Source organism: Apis florea, unplaced genomic scaffold, assembly GCF_048593485.1.
Source record: "Apis florea isolate Af1SG1 unplaced genomic scaffold, ASM4859348v1 contig_2492_pilon, whole genome shotgun sequence".
NCBI lineage: Eukaryota > Metazoa > Arthropoda > Insecta > Hymenoptera > Apidae > Apis > Apis florea.
The window spans coordinates 4,045,535-4,067,220 of record NW_028256593.1 but is presented as its reverse complement, the minus strand read 5'-3'; the positions used below and the strand labels follow the sequence as shown (position 1 = coordinate 4,067,220).

Below are 21,686 nucleotides of genomic sequence, written 5' to 3'. Positions count from 1 at the left end.
TTTTTGAATTAATCAGATATATTTTTGAAAATGTCTAATTCGATATCTACGCATTTCTGAACAGTGCTCGCGAATAATTTCGGCGTTTAAATAAATTCAGATCCTTTAGATGTTTCGTATCTGCTCCAACTATCTTTGGATTTACATTTCGTATTCGCGGGCCTATTAATATTTCGATAGCGGAGGGTTGATATTAGGAAATTTATAGAGATATATCGTGGCATACTCGAAGAGAAAAAAAAAAAAAAGAAATAATTCCTCGAAACGTAATAACTTCATCGTTCGGGATCTAAAGCGACGCGGTCATTTGGAAATTTAGATTTGCCCGCGTTAACGTCTTACATACGACCATAAAACGTGAAAAAATATCACGCAAGTTTCATTCGATCGAGTCGAGAACGATCTCGTTTCCCATTTTTTGATCGATCGTTCCAATTCGTTCCTGCCACAAAAATCACCGATTAACCAGAAAAAGAAAGAAAGAAAAATAAAGACATTAACCAAACCAACTAAATAACAACTGAATAAAACTTCCTCCCTTCGCAAGGGTTAACGCCTAAGTTGGACATCTATTTTCGGTTTCGCTAATTCGAGGCGGACGCTCATTTCGTGGGTGGAAGACCAATCAATAGCCGCGTTAAACCTTATCAAGAGACGCGGTCGGCCGGGCGAAGGGACATTAATATCTCGTCAAACAACGTGTACACACGTCGCGGAATATCAAGCGGGGCAGGAGGAGGGAGGGAATCAATATCGAAAGGAATTTCCAGGAGGGCAAACTAATGTCCTCCTCGTCGTCGTCGTGGGCCGCAAACACACAGGTTTGAAACGAACGTTCGCTTCAAACGCCGCCGTAATTTCCAACGATACCGCCGCATTAGACGCCGGCTGAGCGACGACTCGTAATCGCGAACGATAGACGCCCGATCAATTAGACACTCGAGTAATTTGCCCTTCCTCCTCGTTTTATCCATCCATCCATCTATCCATCTAGGCTCGTTTGAAACGAGTGGATGTGTCCAGACAAACGCTCGTTGTATCGCGTGGATATCGACGCATCCGCCTGAAAGCGGACCCGCCCGATATATTGACTTTCGTTTCAATATTCAGTTTCTTGAATAAAACAATAGGCTGCTCCATATACGAACCCACCATCCCCCCCCCCCTTGGAGCACGCTCTAATCATCTTGTTACACGTACAGTCTTTGCGTTTCGTTCGATCGTGGGAAATGGGATCGGTTTCGATGTAGGGAGAGGAAGGGGAAGTAAAGGAGTATTCTCTTCGTACAGGAAAATAATTTTAATTTAGATCTTGCTCTCGTTGGACATTGGTTTGGAATTTATCACTGGATGGATAATATTGGGTGTGCAAGCAAGTTCTTTCTTCAAGAGTTTCAGGATTATCGTCGAATTAAGAAATTAAAATTCGTGAGATACAGCGTTCCCTGCCAGTGGCGCGCAAATCGGTAGCTTCTCGGTAGCCCCATATTCGAAATTGTTGCATAGGACTGGAAATTCTCGAAGCATTCTCTTCTTAAAAAGAATGCTCTTTGGCGCCATGAACGGGAAGTAATTCGAGATTCGGTCGGAAGTGATGATCGTAGAAGAAAAGGGGAAGAAACTTATTTGCCTAATATACAAGCATCAAATTCTTTTGCAGAACTTTCACTGTCAACGCTCAATGACGATATTGATATCTTTCCAATATTTTGATATTTTTAATATTTTTCTAGAGAAAACACATCTACGTCGTTGGAATGTGATGTAATTTGAATAATATAACCGCTTACAACGTTTTCGTAGACGAAATAAAATCACTACTTATTACTTAAAAATTTGCAGAACTTTCACTGTCATCAACAACGCCTAATATTCTTTTTCACAATATTTTTAAGCATACCTTTCCAATATTCCGATATTTTTAATATTTCTCTAAAGAAAATACATCTGCATCGTCCGAATGCGAAGTAATTTGAACAATACAACCGCTTACAACGTCAAAATATCTATCAAATTCTTCTGATCAACAACTTAATATTAATACTCTTTTTGATGATTTCTAAGGATACCTTTCCAATATTCTGATAGTTTTAATATCTCTCTGAAGGGAAAATACATCTGCAATACGAAGTAATCCGTCAAAGTTACGATCGTGGAAAAAAACAGGAGAAGGAACTTATTTGCGAAGGTGCTAACTGCCCCATTCGTCGATGGAACGTCCTCTCCTTGTTTACAAGTGTTATTCGTTTAATCTCACGATCCTGTACGATAACAATAAACCAACGGCATTAAGGGAGCACGAAAGATGAAAATATATTTCGAATATGCACACGTATATTCTTCCAAACATCTCCAAACATTTTCAAATCCTTCTTCCATATTCACCATCCGCTCCATCCTGTAAACTCGATTAACTCTGATTCCAGCCAAACTTGGAAGAAGAAGAAACAAAGTGGGTGAACCGAGGCAGTCGAGGCAGGTGATAAAGGGAAAATGAAAAGGTCGCCCCGGATTGGTCAGCATCGTCGCCCCCGAAAAGTGGATCAAGTTGTTTCTGCAAACGCGGGTTACACACGTGATGCAGATGGATAAACGTCGATGGTGGTGGTAGGAAAGGGTGTTGCGGCCAGGGCTGAGCCCACCGCTCACAGTGCACAAGTGTTTAGACTTTAGGATGCGCATGGGAACGCGCGAATCCGGGCGACGCCGTATTAGGGTCACGTGCAGATTTGCCACGGTGAGAGGCTATCTTATGCGACCCACGTACACTCATCTCGGAATCAGAAAGCTGTCATAAAGGGATATGCGGCCCTGCTTCGAGCCTGGTCAAAATTCACACCCGTGAAATCTCGCCCATCCTCGTGAAAAGTAGCCGGTTGTGGCGGATCGGAACGGAATTTTCTCACCCGCGAAACAATCTGTCGCGAATGAAAAAGTGCATTTTACACGAGTGGATGCATACCATTCTCAGAGTAAATCGATTATCCGTGAGATGATATAATTAATTGGATTATTTTGGATTATAAAATACTCGAAAAATCTAGGAAATTTATCATTTTCCGAGGGTTATTCGTTCGTAGGAATTCAAATATCATTAATTTCTCTCTTTGAAACACGATTGTAGCAAGAGGTATAATATTTGTGCTCCTAAATGAGTTGCTCTCGCGCACGCGAAGTAATTATAACGCACGTAACGTTTCTCCATGTCCGAGCGCACTTGGCATTTGCGGTCGCTCTCAAAATGGTCGAGCAAAATGATCGATAATCAGACTGTTCCTTCGTCGCTTCTCAATACAATCGTATTCGTCGAGAAGAAGAAAGAAACAGCATATTAAAACTTCTATCGAAAAATATTATTATTAGAAGAATTAAGAAAAAAATTCCCATTACATCAAGTGGTTACTTTTCCTTTCGTCAAAAATTCAAATAAACTGCTATACTTTCAGAGAAAATTTCTTTCCCCGACTCAGTTGACTGCTCGAAGAAACGGTCCGCCACTAACACCGCTCGAGCCACAATTCGACTCCACCCCTCGAAACTCTCCATAAAATCAGAACAGACAAACGAATGCAACCCTCTGTGTATCGATCACACACACACACACGCTGCCCCGTTTCACAAGCACGCGGGACCGAGTATAAACGTGATGGGTGCGGTGATGGAGAACAGTGAGCACCACGGTATCGGAAAAGGTCGCCGAAAATTGCAGCCGCTCGCTTAATTTGAAAGCTCTTTGCCAAGTTCTTAACGCGTAATTACGCCCTTGTCCCGATTTTCAAACGCGCTGACATTAAGCGTATGTAGAGCTCGAAAACGACCACTTCGTACGATAGGGAGGAATCATCCCCTTGCGTTCCGTTTGTCATTCGATGACGAGGTGGCGGATGAGCCCTTCCTTCGAAACTATTTTTAGAATCGAATTAAATTAAATTTCGAATTGGAATCTTGTCGAATTAGAATAATATGGATGGACGGATGGTGAGATTAAAAGAATCGAAAGAAAGAAAGAAGAAAATGTTGCTTGAAAAAGAAATTAGTATTATTAATTAGTAAACAAAAAATTCTATCCTTTCCAAAATGTTAGTTATGATTTATTTGAAATTTTGTTTGGAATTTATTAATTATTTGTGTCTATTGCATTATGAGAATATTTCGGTTCGGTCTACAAAAATGAATATAGGTTAAGACTTATTTATTAAACGAAAGCTATTCTATACAACGTCTCGTCCTATTTCGATCTCGCTTCGTCTAAATTTAACGAAAATTTCATCTCTCGCAATTAGAAAAGTCTCAATCAAAATTTTTGCTTCGTTTCTTTCGAATCGGTTTTCCAAAGATATTCCATAAACATTAAAGTTATTTCGTCAAACCTAACCTATATCTGTTACAAGATTCTTATTACTTACTAAGGAATGTTGATTTATTTCGTATAGTTCACTAATCTAAATTAGATTAGATAAATCTAAGTTAACTATATAAGATTTCTACTATTTAATTTTCTTGAAAAATAGGCTGGATCCAACCCAACAAGTTGAATTAAATGAATCTAACCTATAACGCGTTACATGAAAAGTTTCCATTGCTTGTGAACAGATGTGTATTTATAACAAACCTTTTTTTTTCGTGAAAAACAGGTGCAAAACTTAACCCACACACACCGCGAAAACTTTCCATTGCTTATGGAACAGAAATGTGTTTATGTTGACAAAACCTTTTTTCGTGAAAAATAGGCAGAAACCTAACCTCAACACTGCATAACACTGCTATAAACGTGCCATAGCCTCCAATGCTTGCGAAGAGTAATGTATTTGTGGGGGATTTTGTTACGAATAGGAGAAACACCGGCACAAATTATCCATTCGATTCCATGGAATAATCCTTTCCACGATCTCGTAAAATCGTAGACCGTGCAAATTCTTTGGCAAACGGTCGCAAATATGTCGCGAATGTCACGATCTTATGAATATTTAGACGGCCGCTCGCGAAAATCCACTATTCAACGACATTCGACAAAATTATAACGTTCGAACGGGTGGCCGTGTAATCGAATGCCGCGCGTATAAATATATAATCGAAGTATAGGGGCACGTGCACGCAATTCATGCGTCAATCCGATATTTCCGTATCGGTGGCAATTTGGCGCCTCTCAAATTCACCGATCCACCGAGTCCTGCTCAATTTCTATTCTCGCGCACGGGGAAAGGAACGTGTTTTTCTTTCGCGATCGCGTACGATTATTCCTAACATTTTAAATGAGAATGAAAAACTAGTGTATATTTTATAAAAGCAAGTAATTATTTTCTTTTTTTTTTTGTATATAAATATAATATATAAAAAAAAGTAATTAATATTGATCTGTATGTTTGGAAGAACGTCTTACCATTATCCTTATTAATTTTTTTCGAAAAAATGTTTAAGTATATCCTCATTATTACAATGATATAATAGCTATTACAATATTATGAGAAATAAAAACGCATACACGTATCTTTTCGTTAGAAAAATCGTGACGAAATATTGTCGATGTGTAAAAGTGTTTTCTTATTATTACATTTATTTCGAAAGATAAATTTCATAAGAAAATTATCGAATTTGTACTCACTTTCTTCCCTTCGAAGTCGATTTTATTTCACGATTTCTCGTTAAATAAAAAAGTACAGTTCATCGGCATAATTGGGAAATTTTAATCACGTAATAACATTTTACTCGTCCGTTCGACTATGTATCATTAATGCGGCTTTCGTTGGAGGCGCCTTCTTCGAAAATGACGTTCCTCGTGTAAACCGGTCGGACCACGTAATTTCGTTGATTAGAAGAGTAGAACGGGATGGTTCATTGAAATTTCATTGAAATTTTTGGCATCTCCCTCCAAAAAAAGGAAAAGAAAAAGTGCATGCCGTTTCACCTTATTAAAACTTTTTCATCCCCCGACCGTTTTAAAATATATCCATGCATGCACGGTGAAATATTCTGCGTGCTCGAGAATGGCGCGAAAGCAAATGCGAAAAAGGGAGGGAAGGAAAAAAAATATTAGGAAAATAAACAACAAAAAAAATAATCATCGTGCATATCCCCCGTGCGTTTAATCTTATGTCCGTTTAAAAATACTCTTTTCTAAAAAAATATTCCAACGCAAATTTCCATATTTCATTCGTTTAAAAATAATAACAATAATAATTATATTTAATCGCATCGAGGACGTAAAGCAAAACTTTTTTATTTCTCTCATAAGAATAGTTACGAGAAGAACGAACGATTTAATCGAAAGCCATCGTCATCCTTCGAAATCGATCGTACGTATTCCACACTTTATATACAATATTTAATATCCAAAAAAAAAAAAAAAAAGAAAAATTTCGAAAATCTTTCAATTCGAAGTAAAAACTCTCTCCATAGAAAAAAAAGAAAGAAAGAAAGAAAACGTCACAAAAATTTCCCTCGCGTGTCTCCCCTATAAATGATGCTCCATTTACCACGGCCTCGAAAAGATTAAAACCACGCAGGGGGAATACCCTGACAAAACATTTTCACCGCTTTAGGTTCCACCATCCACCCACCAGGTACACGGGAAACCTCGTTACGAGTAACGCGCAAGGGCAAATGGAAGAAGTCACGAAGGTCGGGCATAAACTAACCCGGGTGACGGTGACTTTAAAATCGGCTGATATGAAGCCACCTGGATAGGAGGCGGAACGCCCATGGGACACCGTGGATCTCACCGTCCCCTCTTCCCCCCCTCCCCTCCTCCCTCTCTCTCTCGCCCCAGCGACCGAGCTTTTCCGTTCGAATGCGAGAGAACGCGGCGTGGAAACGGTGGATATCGTTCCGGACGTTTCTGATCGTGTAGAAAATCAAAGCTCTCGCGAATCCATTGCCCCACGGCCACCATCCGATAATTCCCACCTAGGAAAAATGTGCTCCTCGGGAGAGAAGGGAAATGTTGAACAGATCTGAGCGTCGTTCGGTCGAGGCTTGCTCGATCCGAGTTTAAGTTCGAAGAGGAGGGATTTCTAGAAAGCTGGAAATGCACTAGAAGAGAGAAGGAAAGGGGTTGGATCGGGTATTTTGAGAATTTTCGAACGAATTGGTCCGGTTTGCGACCGAATTGAGAAATTTATAGATGGTTGAGATCAATGATGAAATTATAATATAGTGGTCGAAGAGCATCGAGAATTGGAATTTTAAAATTTGTTCGTGAGAAGCGGAGGATTTGGAAATAGAGAGATGGGAAAGGGTTGAATGATTTTTGAAAATTTTCGTACGAATTGTCTGGTTTGCGATCGAATTGAGAAATTTATAGGTGAAATTAATGGTGAAATTGGAAAGAAACGCGCCAAGATGGAAAAGGCCTCGAAGGAAAAGAAAGAAAGAGATGGGGTATTTTGAAAATTTTACAGGTGCTGTGAAATTAATGATCAAAACATAACACAACACGAGTTCGAATCGAAGAGCATCGAGATTGGAATTTTAAATCGTTGGATCGAGAAGCGGAGGATTTGAAAATACGAAAGAGATCGATTTTTTGAAATTTTAAAATAATTCTTATTCTCAAGTTTGCTGTAGAAGAATGATCACGCACGGTCAAATAGTTCGATTGTTCTTACTGATTCAAGCGGTTCGAAAAGGTTTGAAAGGGATGTTATTCGTAGAGAGTAGAATGCAGTCCTTATCAGGATGAATAATTCGGAAGAAAAAAAAAAAATAAAATATGCTCCACGTTATATCGCGTGGGAGATTTATTTGTCATAAAAATTTCCCCCACCATTGCCGCAAAAACATATTTTACCACTCTACAGTTCCTCGCCATAAATCTCCCTAACGTTACAGCCCTGCCTTTTATTTTTTTTTCCATAATTTCGAAGAAGCTCTCTCCCCACACTATCCCATCTATATTTTCATCATTTATATCAAGTTCACACTCTCATTCTCATTCTGCATCGACCAAATGGAAAAAGCAATTATCATCTATCTACTATCAACAATTATAAACCAAGTTATCTTGAAATTAAATTAAATTAATTTTCCTTACAAAGAGAGATCGGCCGAATATCACGAAAGGGTGAATATGTGCAGGTGAAAAACACCTGAGAACATTTCAGACATCTCAGGATCGAAGCAGCGGTTTACGAGCTGGCTAAGATTCGTTGCGGAACCGTGTCAGTCGGTTCATGTGGAAGCGACGCTCGGTTTCGAGATAATGACAGTGGAGCACAGAGGCGTGCGAGGAAATCCAGAGAGTTAATTAGGAAGTAGCACGGTATCAACCGGCGTGGTCGACCCTTCCCTCCCCTCGAACTGATGCGCGAGAACCGTGATCGCGACGGGGCCAAGACTCGCTGGATCTTGCGTGCAAAGACCTTGATGTACACGCTCGCAGAGACTTTAAAGGCGAAAGTTAGTTACAGATCTAAGAAATTTGCTGGATGGACGAGATAAGAGAATTGCCCAACCATCCTTTCCGGATCTTCAATTGACCAGCCCATGTGTTCAATTATCGATTTGCGTGCGAGCATCTTGGACAAGACATTTAAAATTACTTAATTTTCCTTTCGAATTTCCTTCTTTTCCACCCGTCCTACGATATTAAAACCACCCATTTCGAACTGTTCCATCGAGACAGACAGAGAGAGAAAAGAGGGAAGAAGAGGGGCAAGAAAAAAGAGAAGCCAATATACCCTTTCCGAATCTCGTTTGAGGAGGAAAAGAGGGGGTGATGAGGAGAGGAAGGAGCATCGAAACTCTCCTTAATCGTGGCGAATTCATCAATGGCGTTCGGGAACAACGGGCGCTCTCTCTCTCTCAAAGCAGCCGTGGTAATCAATCGGAAAAGGGGAGCGAAAGAAGCGCGATCCGGCCGGTTAATTTGCAACGAAAACGTTTCCCTCGGTTTAGCCGGAAAGAGAGAGAGAGAGAGAGAGTTCAGATTGAAAATCGGCAAAGTTGCTTTCATTAGCTGTTCCATTCGCCCGATCCGACTTTCGCCGGACAAAGTGCCGAAGCCTTTTAATCACACCTCCGCCATCGACGGAGGTAAAAACCGAGTACACGATCGTTTACCAGCCCGCATGTAGACACTTCGATTCCGGTACACGAGGTTTATTATTCATGGACGGGGACAACGGGCGATTGGAACGGCTGAAAGGCCGAGCGAGAACTGTTACAAGCAAGTTTTTAACGTGGAAATCAATCCCGTGAGCGAAGGATTTAGGCAGTAATGAAAGGGGACCAGGGTGTTGTGTTTGGCACCCTCGCAGGGGTGGAGATTAAGCGTTAGACCAGGTGGGAGCGTGATAGGATTTGGAGAGATAAAGAGGGAGAGAATGACGGTCTTGGTTGGCGTTTAATTTCGAGTTACTGTATAAATTGGCAATTGTGTGTGTGTGTGTGTGTGAGTGTCGGTTAAGGGAGCGGACGAAACTGGGTCAGAGATTCGGAGAGAGAGATATTTAATCTATCAATCTCGTTTTCTTTGCTCGTCGTTGTATCCGTTTCCGTTTATATCGATTAAACGTTCGTGGATGAAAGGAATGTAAATACACGGAGGTATTTTCTTGTAATTCGTAATTATGGAGGATTTAAGGTATTCTCTTTTTTTCTCAATTAAATTTTTATATTTTTTTTTCTTCTTCTTTTTTTTTTGTTTTCTTGTAACGAGCTCTTTCTATCTCGGTAATTAATTTGATTAAAACGTGCGCTGTATTTCGTTAAGGTATTAACTTTAAGTAATCAATCAGAATTTTTTTTTTTTGGAAGAAAATTCTACTTTTTATTTACATCGCGAATATCACCTTTGGAAATTTGTAAATTTTCACGAAGGGATACGATTACGGTAAAAGAATTACGAGTTACGATTTTGAAAAGAAAAATTTGCATCGGTTTTTAATTGTGAAAGTTATTATTAGGAGGAGAGTCAATTAAATTTTTTTAATTGTGAAAGTTATTAAGAGGAGAGTCAAATAAATGGAATTTGTTTTAAATAAAAGTAAATGCATAAAATTCTAGTTATTTATTATTTTACAATTAAATCTTTATCCCCCAATTACTTCTCTCTCTCTCTCTCTTTTTTTTTTATATGAGAATAAAATTCATTACTTTAAATTTATCCTAAATATAGACATTGCAAATTTTAGCTTTCAATATAGCACGATATAAAATATTAAAATATAAAATAATTGCGATCAAAATGTAAATGTGTGAATTAAAGGAAACGTTAGACCATTTAAAAGAGGAAAATCTTGATTGCGCTTCGTGTTCGACGAAAAAATTCGTTCTTTTGAACGTATAAGGTATCTAGGAGCTCCTTGTCTAGAGCAATACCATTTTGTCTCACGGTGGTAGACCTCATTTATGGCACTTAGCATAGAGGCTAGAATTCAACGTGACCCAGATCTGTCACCTGTTTATGAAATACTAAAACCTCGGTACACTGATTATTTACATATCACCGTGCCGGAATAACACTCTATTCTGCCGGTGAATTTGTTGGAATATTAAATTCGATCGAGCACCGAATAAAATCAATCGGGAAATTGGAAGATTAAATAGGATTTAGATTCGTTTATTAACTTCGAAAATTACATCGAACGAAAAATCGTATCGCTTATCACGCCTGGCCAAAATAACTACGTAAACGTCACTCGATATGCCTTATATACCTTATTTTTATCTCAATTACTTCTAACTTTATCGATAGACGATCATGATTATAATTTTGGAATCATTTCGATCGTACCAATGATTCACAATCCACAAGGAAATCGGGAAAATTTTAAGTTCTGAATTAAAAAAAAGTCCTAAAATAAATTCTTAAAATAAAAAGCATTCGTAAATTATTTGAATATTGAAAAGAACGAAAGGTTCTCAAGAAAATGACACTTGACTGTGCTTGAATTTCCCAAAATTCAATTATCGACTCCAACACGATCGTTTCACGGAAATTTTCCTCCCCCGCATAAATGCCGAACGTACGCCCACGTACGTACGTTCAAAGGCCGATATTTTCTCCCGTCGACTAATGATAGAAAATTTCAGCGCTGACGAGAAAGAGTCCAAAAGAAGAATCCATGGTGTGTTGATGTGGTCACGAAAGCTTGGATACACGTTATGATAATATCGCCTCCTGATTTGCATATTCTGAACCACGAATACCGCTAACCCGTTAATTTTTCTCTTCTTTTTTTTTTCACCGTCGCTTAAGTATTTGTCGTGTGACTGCGTTGGACATTAAACGTCGAATAAATTGTGTCACGGTCGTTCAAAAATCAGAAACTCTTCGGTTATATTAAAGTTTCGCGCGGTGTCGGTGAATTATGAGCGGCCCGAGGAGATTCTAAAATTTTTCACGATCTTTAATTTCGGGCGGAAATTGGGGCAATTTTTTTTTTCTTTTTCCGAGCACTTTCGCGAAGTGTAAAGCGATAGGATTGAAACTTCTTTGAACATTCGGATTGTGAATCGTTCGTAGGGAGTAGAAAATTAATTTTGTAATTACAAAAAGAAAAAAAATCTAAAATTAAATTTACAAAAAGGAAAAATTTTAGGATGCGATTTTTAATATTCAATGATCGTATCTTCGAATTTATGGACGGTATTAATTTGATCGTTCCAATAATAACGATAGGAAAAGTAAAAGTGGTGGAAAGTTAAGAATTCCATCTCTCTTGTAAAATCTTGATAACTTCCATTTCCCCGTCTCGAAATGTTATTATTTCTGGCGAACTTGGCGAAATTCCGTCAAAAATTCCGCGGATCTGCAATTTAAATCTGCTTAAACGAGGCTGAAATATTTCGCGATGTCCCGGACGGGGCATTGTCACGAATTAAAGTGCACGATTTTTCGCCGAATTTTATAGGACAGGGTCCGAGATTCTCCAATTTCAACAAATGCGGACAATCCCGCGAAAACACGGGACGAAATTAAAATCCTTTAAAACCATGGATACCTTATTACACTCGTGGCTGGCGTAACAACGAAGCGCCATCTACGCGCGTGAATTAATAAATTTCAGCGAAACGTCGCCAACCGAAAAATTCCCTCACATTCTCTTCCAAGCGTTTATATTTCGTTTCAAATATTCACCTCGTCCAAGACGATTTCGATCGAAAATTTCTACAAAATTCTTCGGGATCCCATTCGGGGGCAGGGAAATAGAAACGAGAAGAAAGTTGGGGATGTTAATTCTGCATGAAGCGATAACCATGCGAGATAAAAATATCTCGTTCCAACGAAAATTCATGTTTTTGAGAAAGGATAGGGGCGGCTCGGTTTATGAAACATACACAGAAATTCGAAAACTTGTCCTGGCCCTGCTCGTCTTAAATGGACAATTTCGTAGATCAACCGGGCTCGTGAGAATTTGCACCCCTTATCTCTTCGACTCTTGGCCCACTCTCGAGCCCTTGGAACCCCTTAACGCCCCGCCCCTCCTCGGTCCCAGAAGGACCATAGACGCGAGAGGACGCGAGGGTGAATTTTTCTCCCCTCCCGTCGCTACGTGCGGCGTGAAAAGTGAAACGTTTCGAAACCGTTCGACGAGAAATGGAAATCGTATGTATGCAAGGGAACGCGATCAAACGATACAAGTCGATCCAAGGATATTTTATCGAGAAATATGCAAAATTTTTCGTTTAATTTTTTGATGAGGAGGGATTTGAAATTCATTTCGTTGGAATCGAGAGAGTTTCTGCGTGAAGTTTTTGTTGTAGGATAAACATGGATTACGGTAGAAACGATGGTTGAAAGTTTCGAAGTGGATTTTAATTTTTTGATTAAACGGTTTAACTTTTATTTCGTGACCGGAAAATTCGATGAACCATTTGGACATCGCAACTTTTTTAAACGAAGCGATCGAAAAAGATACGCGTGAGATAAAGATGATAGAAAAATATGCTTTTACACGGGGAGCGAAGACCGATTTTTAGAAAATGGTTTAACGAGAGTGAAATATGTTTTCGAGACAATTCTCCAAAGTTCGAGAGTAAATTAAACGCGACAAGTTTCCTCGAGTGAACTTTAGAAATGTACAACGCGACTTAAAATACGATATCGTATTTCAAACTCAAGGATAATTCTAACGAACACGAAATGTGTTGCGTGTATCACATTTTAAATGTAAATAAAAATTATATTATTTTCGTATTAAAAAAAAAAAAAAAGAAAGAAAGAAGAGAAATAAAATTATCGCTATCCACAAGGATTTAATTTCATTTGAGATGATATCAGTATCTCTAGAAACATCATTCGTTAAAATATAAACAGAAATTCGGAGCAGAAACTCGTTTTGATTTGATCTGCCGATTCATTATTTATTTTCATAAATGGAATTATTACGAGAGGTCGTGACAAAAATCGGACAACGGGACAAGTTGATCGAATAAAACCACGGGAATAAATAAATTAAGAGACGATTTCTTTTTCGAGGATGGGTTAATCTTCTCGTATGACACGTAAATACTTACAGATATGCGAATATTAATATTATAATAATATTATAATTACGTTAAACAATCTTTTAATTTTTTTTCAAGATGAAAGATTAGAGAGTCGATCATGAAAATTTTAATTTTTAACTTTTAATTAAAAATTTCACGAGATCAAGTTTCTTCTCGTGCTAAATATATTTTCCAGCTGAACCACTTTATATTGGATATAAATGACAGTTTTATCGAATAATCGTTTAATGAAAATCAATCGAATCAAGTTGTTAAATTATAAAGTATACAATAATTACTTTTGATTATAATATGCATCGAGGTTCATTAAAAATAAAGAACGTCAAAACAAAAATTTTCCCTCCATTCTAAAAAAGAAGAAATCGTAAAATCCAAAAAAAAAAAAAAAAAAAAAAACATCTCCTCCTTTCCACCGATGATATAATAAGAATAGACAGTAAACACAAACCGTCTACCTACCCGTCCGCTTAATAACCAGGAAAAGAAGCCGGGATACGTTTCGAGTATTTGCCCAACGTTGCTAATAAGAAGAGCAAAGGGGGTTAAAGAGAACGAGCAGGTAAAAAAGAAAGAAAGAGAGAAAGAGAGAAAGAGAGAGAGAGAGAGGAGGGGGGAGAGGGAAGAAGAAGGAAAGGGCAACGATTAATATCGAGTTTATTAAGAGCAGGGGCACCGTTAACAAAGAGCACATTTCAGGGACGTGACTGCAGTGGCTACTGTACAATTTCCGGATCCGGGGTTACGCGCCCGATGCGATACGTCCTCCCTTGCCTCTCCAACCTCTTGCTTTCTCATCGTTCATTTCTTTCGAGACACGCCGTATTGATATTTGACTTCTTTTATTGCGCGTCCTTTGAGCGACGCTCGCGACTTGATTACGCCGCAAGAATAAAACGGCACCGGGCGATATTACGTTTGGTAATTCCACGCGAAACGAGCGGACGTGAAAGTTGATCAGCCAAGAGGGGGGAGGGGAGGGGCTGTGGACCCCGCGAGACCGAATCGATGGCCCTGCCTCCTCGTGTATGCGCGGATATTGTCGAGTTTTTGCTCAATTTCCGCCCCCTTCGAACGATCCTCCGCGCCTCGTCCTTTTTTTTTTCTCCTTTTCTCTTTTTTTTTTCTCTCTCCCCCAAAGAACAGAGAAATCCCTTTTAATTCCCTCCTGGAAAACGAACCCTCCTCCCCTCTTCTCTATTGGGTATTGTTGCGTCAGGAATGGCGAACGCGCGCGCACTACTTGCTCAATTTTTCCTGGTTAAAGGGGTTAAATTCGATTTTTCGTTTCTTTCTCGAAATTTTCTATCTTTCTTTCTTTCTTTCTCTCTTTTTTTTTTTTTGTTTTTATTTTATTCGAGGAGCGAGAAGCTTTGGAGAACTTTTATGGTGGTCGTTTTTTTATGGGAAGATGTTCGAAAAAGGGAAAAGCAAGGGTGTAATTTTTTTGATAATATGTTTATTTAGATTTGTTCGATAATTGAAATTTTTAGTTAACGATTAAAAATTGTTTCGTTCTTAAATTTTAAATTTGGGGAAAATAAAAATTGGGCGTGATTACGTATTGTAAAAATGATAAAAATGAGGGAAATTGGGAGGCAGAGGATCGATGAGATCCTCCGCGCACAAACAAATTGCGAAGGACATTGTTGAGCTTTCGATGAATTCGCGAAACATTAAAAATCGAGTGGTGTTTTCCGTCGAAACTTTTCAATATTCGTAAAATATTGCATCCTCGCCCGTCCCGATACCACTTCAACACTTTTCACTTCGTTTGAGCGCGTGGTTGAATATTGTTCGAAATATCTAAAAATACGCGCCGATATCGTCGATGATATCCCATTCTGTTTTTTCTTTCGTGCAGAAACGCGATATTATATTCGAGATGAATCTTTGAACCAAGACGGTAGAGTATATACACGTGTATTCATTTAGCAACAAGTTTAATGATAGAAAAAATTTCACTAATACCATTAATTTTGTAAAAGATTGTAGAAAAGTTTCTATACTCTCTATAAATAATTTCCCCTATATCTTGTATATTTTTCAAAACATAACCTAGAATTTTTATAATTTCTTTTGCAACTTGAATGTTATTGTTTATACCATAAAAACTGAAGAAAAACTTTAATATTCGAATCACCCTATACAACATTATAATCCGTTATTTATCCTGAAAATCCAATTAATAGATCGTCGCAAAAATTTCACGACATCGATGCGATTTGATCGACTAAAAATTTTTATCGCGTAGGAGGTTATGTTCTATTAAATATAAAAACGTAGTGGTATGTCTGGGCAATCGATTTCCCGTGGTGAAGAGAGCTTGGTCGATTCAGAGATCATCGTATCGCGTCGAGCACGTCGAGGAAGCCCTCGATACACCGCCACGGCACGCAACAGTCATAATAGGGGAGAACATAAAATACGTAAGCGTGTGAAAGTCCCTAGAAAAAGGATTTTCCTGTGCGCGCTCCACTATACGTGTGGAATGCCTCGCAATTCGTGTCTTCGTGGACTCGAGGATGAGAGTCTATCGATATCATATTTCTCTTATGGAAAAATTTGCGAAAATAAATTCGTTTCGCTATTGAAAGCTTTTTATATCGGGAGATCTTTAATCGGATTTCTAAGTATTTAATGCACAATTATATCGGTATTATCGGTCGTTGGTAAAATAGTACTTGACGTAATAAATGAAAATATTTTCAAGAATTGTTTCCGTAATTGTGTCAAATTAATATTACGCGAAATAATAATATTACAATTTAGATAAATAATTTCAATATTTGCAAATATTATTATTATTACGTAAAATAATTATTTCGATAATTTTTACATGAAATATACGAATAATATTCAATAATATTGAATATTATAACTGGTGTTTAAATATACGAAGCAATTTTTATTCTATAAATTCTGTATCGAAATATTTCGTAAAAAAGTCTCACATATTCTTCGTATTTTATGAATAAATATTTAAAATAACGTGTCATAAAAAATACAAAGCAATTTGTATCATTTTAAAATAATCTTAATTTGAACATTCTCTTTCTATGCGTGTGTGTGTATGCGTGTGTGTTATTCTGAAAAGATATCACGATGGATAGAAAAGCACGCGAAATCCACGCGAAAAGGGAAAACAGATTTCGCGAGGCGATAGAGAATAAATAACAACTAATAGTCTTTCTATGCTGAGGCGAAAATTTCAGGCGGCGCGACGTGGTATTCAAGCTTTATCGGCAGAATTTAAATTTCCACCTTTAAAGGCAGCTCGACGATTTTAATTGGAGATATTTAAATTCCAGCTTGCAAGAATAAGTTAAAACTGCATGTGTAAGTAAAAATATTCTTTCATCTATATTCCGCGCGTGAGAAGGATTCTTCATTTAAATATTTAAAACCCGGACGACATATCGTTCTGACAGAAAAAAAAAAAACTGGATCGTTGCAAAACCATCGATAGCGATCATGAGAAAAAGAGCCCATACCGACATATTGACAGTTTCGTTAAGGATATCGAGTCTAAAAAAGTGATTAACAATACAAGAATTGTTTCTTATATCTGATCCTCGTGAAAATTGAAAATACAAAAAAAAAGAAGAAGTTTTAAAAAAAGGATTGGCCTTGATAGGTAGACAGATTTTTTTCCACGATATAAATGAGCTTAAGAAATAATTGCCAGAAAGGTGATAATTTCCTCGTGAAAGTTTCAACTGATAACTACTACACTAAAAGTCTAGAGACTTCCATTTCTCGCCGTCGAAACCAGAAATAATACTAATTATGTAATTTCGAAGCGTTCTTGCCTGTGAAACTTGTTTCGAAGTTTCCGTCCTTCGTATCACGCTGTGGTATCTCCTCGAATTGCACCGAGTTTCTCATCATTCATCGCAGAAGAGGTCAATATCGTTGCATCTTTCGAACTTGGTCAGCGCCAATGAAGAAGATGGCGTTAACGGTACCGATTACATTCACTTCGAGACGTTTGTTCGTATTTCACTGACGCGCGAGTGGAAAACCGAAAATCGCGAGAGAAAACGGATATTACGATTATTTTCTAAAGAGAAATGTTCTAAATAACTGTTGGCGGGCGAGTTCATTCTATTTTCTTCGTTGAAACAGACAGACGAGCGTGTATCGATTATTTTAAAAACTGAGAATTCAGTCCGATAATATTTTATCAATTTCGACTAAGTGGCAGATGTTTCGCTTAAACATCGGATTAAATTATATCGTTGATAATAAAAATATATCACATGGCGAAAATGGTATCCGATTAAACGCGAATAAACTGATTCAAGAGATCCGAAATACCCGATTGATCGCGATTCTAACCTCACTTTTAAGTCACATGCAATGTACGTAACGTTCGAACGATGATACTCTCTACGATGCTTTGTGGGGATTCGCTGGTCAAACGCAATGGTCACACTGATTTTTCTCAGAGAGTCTGTTTTCCAAGGCTTCGTAACAAACACGCTGCTCGCGAATAGGTCGCGTCATATTCAGAGAAAATAAAGCGTGGCCGATCCGCGTATCGCTTATTGGTATGCCACTGACACGCCAGTCCAATTTCGTTACCGACATCTGCGAATCGCTGAATATCATCTGCTCCATTGAAATTCCGCCATAGCTGTGAGACGCGATATCGCATTTGTCTCCCTGACTGCGTTACCTAAACGATCGCGTTTTGCGCCTCTCCCTCTCCTTTCCTCCCCGTGTCGGCCCTTGTTCCCACCGCCTGGCCAGGCCCAACGAACGTGGCCGCGTATCTATGACGAGTATCCTGTTTTTCCAACCTCCAAATCCATTCTCGTGACCCGATAATTGATCGTCAATTTAATGGCAGGCTTAAAATTGGCCCACGTTGTTACGTGGCCATGCTGTTTCAACACTTTTCATGTATTTGCGGCGGGCCAATGTTGTGGGCAAATACGTGATACATAAAATGATATGGGAATAATAAATAGAAGCGTTTGTGGGAATTATAACATAATATAGCTATAGTTTCGTCGATATGTTTGACAATCCGTTTCCGTTTCGCCATCGTTTGGAAAACCAATCATTTTGCAAGAATATTTGTACGCAATTTATTAAAATATTCTTCGAGTTTGAGAAGAAAAGGTCTGACTCGAGAATCTACATTGCAATCTAAAAATGCTGAGCGATTCTCTGTAAATCCCTCGTTATCCTTTACAAAGGATAATGTTTTCTGAAAATGTTAAACATTCACTTTTTCCTATTATAAAAATTCTTCTTTCTTAAAAGAGTATTTATGTGATGCAAATCCTACGTGTCTTATTAATTTGATTAAAAACTTCCTACGTCTCGAATCGAATGTTTTTCGATCGTTAAATAATCGTTGAATTTACTATCGAGATCCTTTTCCTCGAAATTCTGTGCAATTAAACTAAATAGATCGTATAATTAGATGCAATCAGATTGACTGAAACGTTATTAAAAACGCAAGCAAACGGTATCCTCGTAAATAAATACAATTTATGAATCTACGATAAAAGAATCAAATGATGATTAATATAAATTGTTCGATTGTTTCTCATCTTATTTTCAATAATAACAAGTACAATTATTCTTTTTTCAATGAACGAATTTGTTGACTTTGAATTAAGATTGAAAAAACCGAGGATGAAGAATCACCTGAAGGGATCCTGGACATCCGTGACTTTAATCTGTCAACTAATTAGCCGACGTAGATTAAACCAATTAGATTCGTGCTTCGCGTAACCTGCGACTACGTAATCGTTTCTATGAAGGATTACTTAACCTTCGATCATAACTTTTGAATTTACATAAAGATTATCGTTATGAATCATAAAATATATAACGAATAAATCACAATTTATTATTGCGAAGTAAGTATGGTATAATTTCTAATGAATTTTAACACGATCGCGAATGATACACGAGGAATAGAAAATAATTTGTTTGTACAAAATTATAAATAATTATCCTAGCATCGATGCATTTAACATTGAAAACGCATTTCAACACGTTGACTAATAAATGTCATATGTCATATGTGAGAAAATATAGATAGATGTTGTCAAATATGCATTTAAAGGTTAAAGTTGAACTGACCTTTATCCTCGAGGAACCTCGAGACGATTAATCCTTTTGGCACTATGGGCCAGATGTCAGAGGCAATGTCACTTATGCGATGCGACACGGCATTCTTTATACGAGGTTAGATCAGGTCAAACGCAAATGCATCTATTTCGTTTTCTTTATTCTGTAACATAAAGAACAATATATTATTACGTATAACATCTTGTTTTATTTAAAATCGTAGAAGAAAAATTATAAAAGATTTATTTGTTTATGATTTATGGAGAAGATTTCGCAATTTTAATTTTTCGCTGGAAATTTTATTAGCGTGGCAGGAACGACGTGTTCACGAGATATCTCATCCACGGCGAAGGGGTTAAACGTTGTGCTTTGTTTATCTATTATAACGGTCACGTTGTTCAAATAATACCGCGTGTCATGTTACGATGCCATACGACGCGTAATAACTGCAAACAGTAATTATTCTGGGGAATTGATCACATGTTATTCGCGCCAATGATTGAATAGTATCTTCCGTTGTTAGTTTACTTTTTCATCGAAAAAACGTCAAATAAATATTTCGTTGCAAATTCGTATAAAATTCCGCATCGGAATTAAAAGAAGAACAAACAAAAATATTCGGTTAAACACGAAAGATTACAAAAGTATTATTAGTTTTAATGTGTAATTAAAATTCGATTTTAAAAATTCTTCATCAAGACGCTTTCATCGTAACATCTACCATACACCCTATTTCCGCCATCGAAAATGAATATCGAATCATTAATCGGTATAATGTTCCTTTTTCACCCTCATATCGAATGCACGCGTCAAAGTGATATCGAAAATGCATAATACCTAAAAAAAAAAACACACACACACGCGCGCGCGAAAAAGGTAATCATGTTCGATGTTCGATTCTCGAAAAACCAAATCAAAAATAAAAAACAACAACGTGAAGAGAAGCTAAATTAAAATCAAAATCAAAAAAAGGAGAAAAGTAAAGTTCCACGAAAACTCGAGCTGCACGACGAGTTCGAGTTCAGAAAAAAAAAAAAAAAGAAAAGAGAAGGAAAAATCCATAGCATCTTGGGGGGAGGGGGAAGCATTAGGCCGAGGTAATAGCCCATCGAGCACGAGGCAGCTCGTAGGCCGATCACCCGACTCTCCCCGTGTGTTTTCGTGCGCCGACAGCGAGCGGAATCATTGCGAATTCTCGTAATTCCCTCCCATCCGTGGAAGGGTGGTTTCGCGGCCTGGCGCAGGGGTTGAGGGTAGGAAAGGGGGGGGGGGGGTAGACGCCTCTCTTTCCTACGGCACGCTCGAAGCACCCAGGGGCAATTGAAACTCACGGCCATTTACTGCATTTCAATAATGGTTTCCCATCCTCTTCCACCTCTCCCCCCCCCTCTCCCCAAGCCACGTACGTGGAACACGGGAGAGAGCGACGTTGGCTGCTCCGCACCCGCTCACAGTCGATTTACCGTGAGCTTTATGGAACACAACGGGGGTAGAAGTAACCAACGGCTAACTATCTCGTCTATGGACGAGTGTATTATTCGATCCGTGGCCCTAACACGGCCACGTGCCGACGTGGGCGCCGTTTTATGCTTCCGGGAAAAATCGTTTGACCGGGCAGAGTGCACGGGGTAGAGGATGGCCACGTGAAAAAAGAAATATACCGAAATTTTCACTTTGATTTGGATCTCGAATTGGATTTCGAAGGAATGGGTAACGTGTGAGTGAGAAGCGGAGATTGGTTGGTGAGAAAGATATGGAGAGGTGTCGAAATTTTTGAAATTTTGGATTCTGGAAAAGTATGCGGGAGGAAGGAGGAAGTTGATGAAAAAGATACGATATGGATAATTTTTGATTTTCGGATACTGAACGTTTGAAAAGGTGAGAAAGGGAAATGGTAATGAAAGAGGTAGCGAAACTTCGAAATTTTGGTTTTGATTCGAAGATATACGTTCGAAGCTGATTATTTAATTAATAATGACAGAGATTGAAATTATTGTATCTTTGTCGATCAAGTGAAGAGTCGAAACTCTGTATCGTCATTTTTCCGAAATGCGTTTAAAACGATTGTTAACGACGTTCGGAATAAAATTAAAAATTCAAGAAATGGAATAACTTTGTGTAATCTAACTTTTAATCAACGTTAC

The 21,686-nt window shown here is 38.2% G+C and overlaps 1 protein-coding gene across 2 annotated transcripts in view; it reads right to left on the bottom strand.

The window, feature by feature from the left end:
* LOC100870268 (uncharacterized) overlaps positions 1–21,686 on the bottom strand; it is a 400,411-nt gene that overhangs the window by 322,740 nt on the left and 55,985 nt on the right. For both annotated transcript variants that reach the window (XM_086906262.1, XM_086906261.1), the window contains exon 2: positions 19,555–19,705. The gene's annotated coding sequence lies outside the window, so the exon portion shown is untranslated. The remainder of the gene's footprint in view (positions 1–19,554; positions 19,706–21,686) is intronic.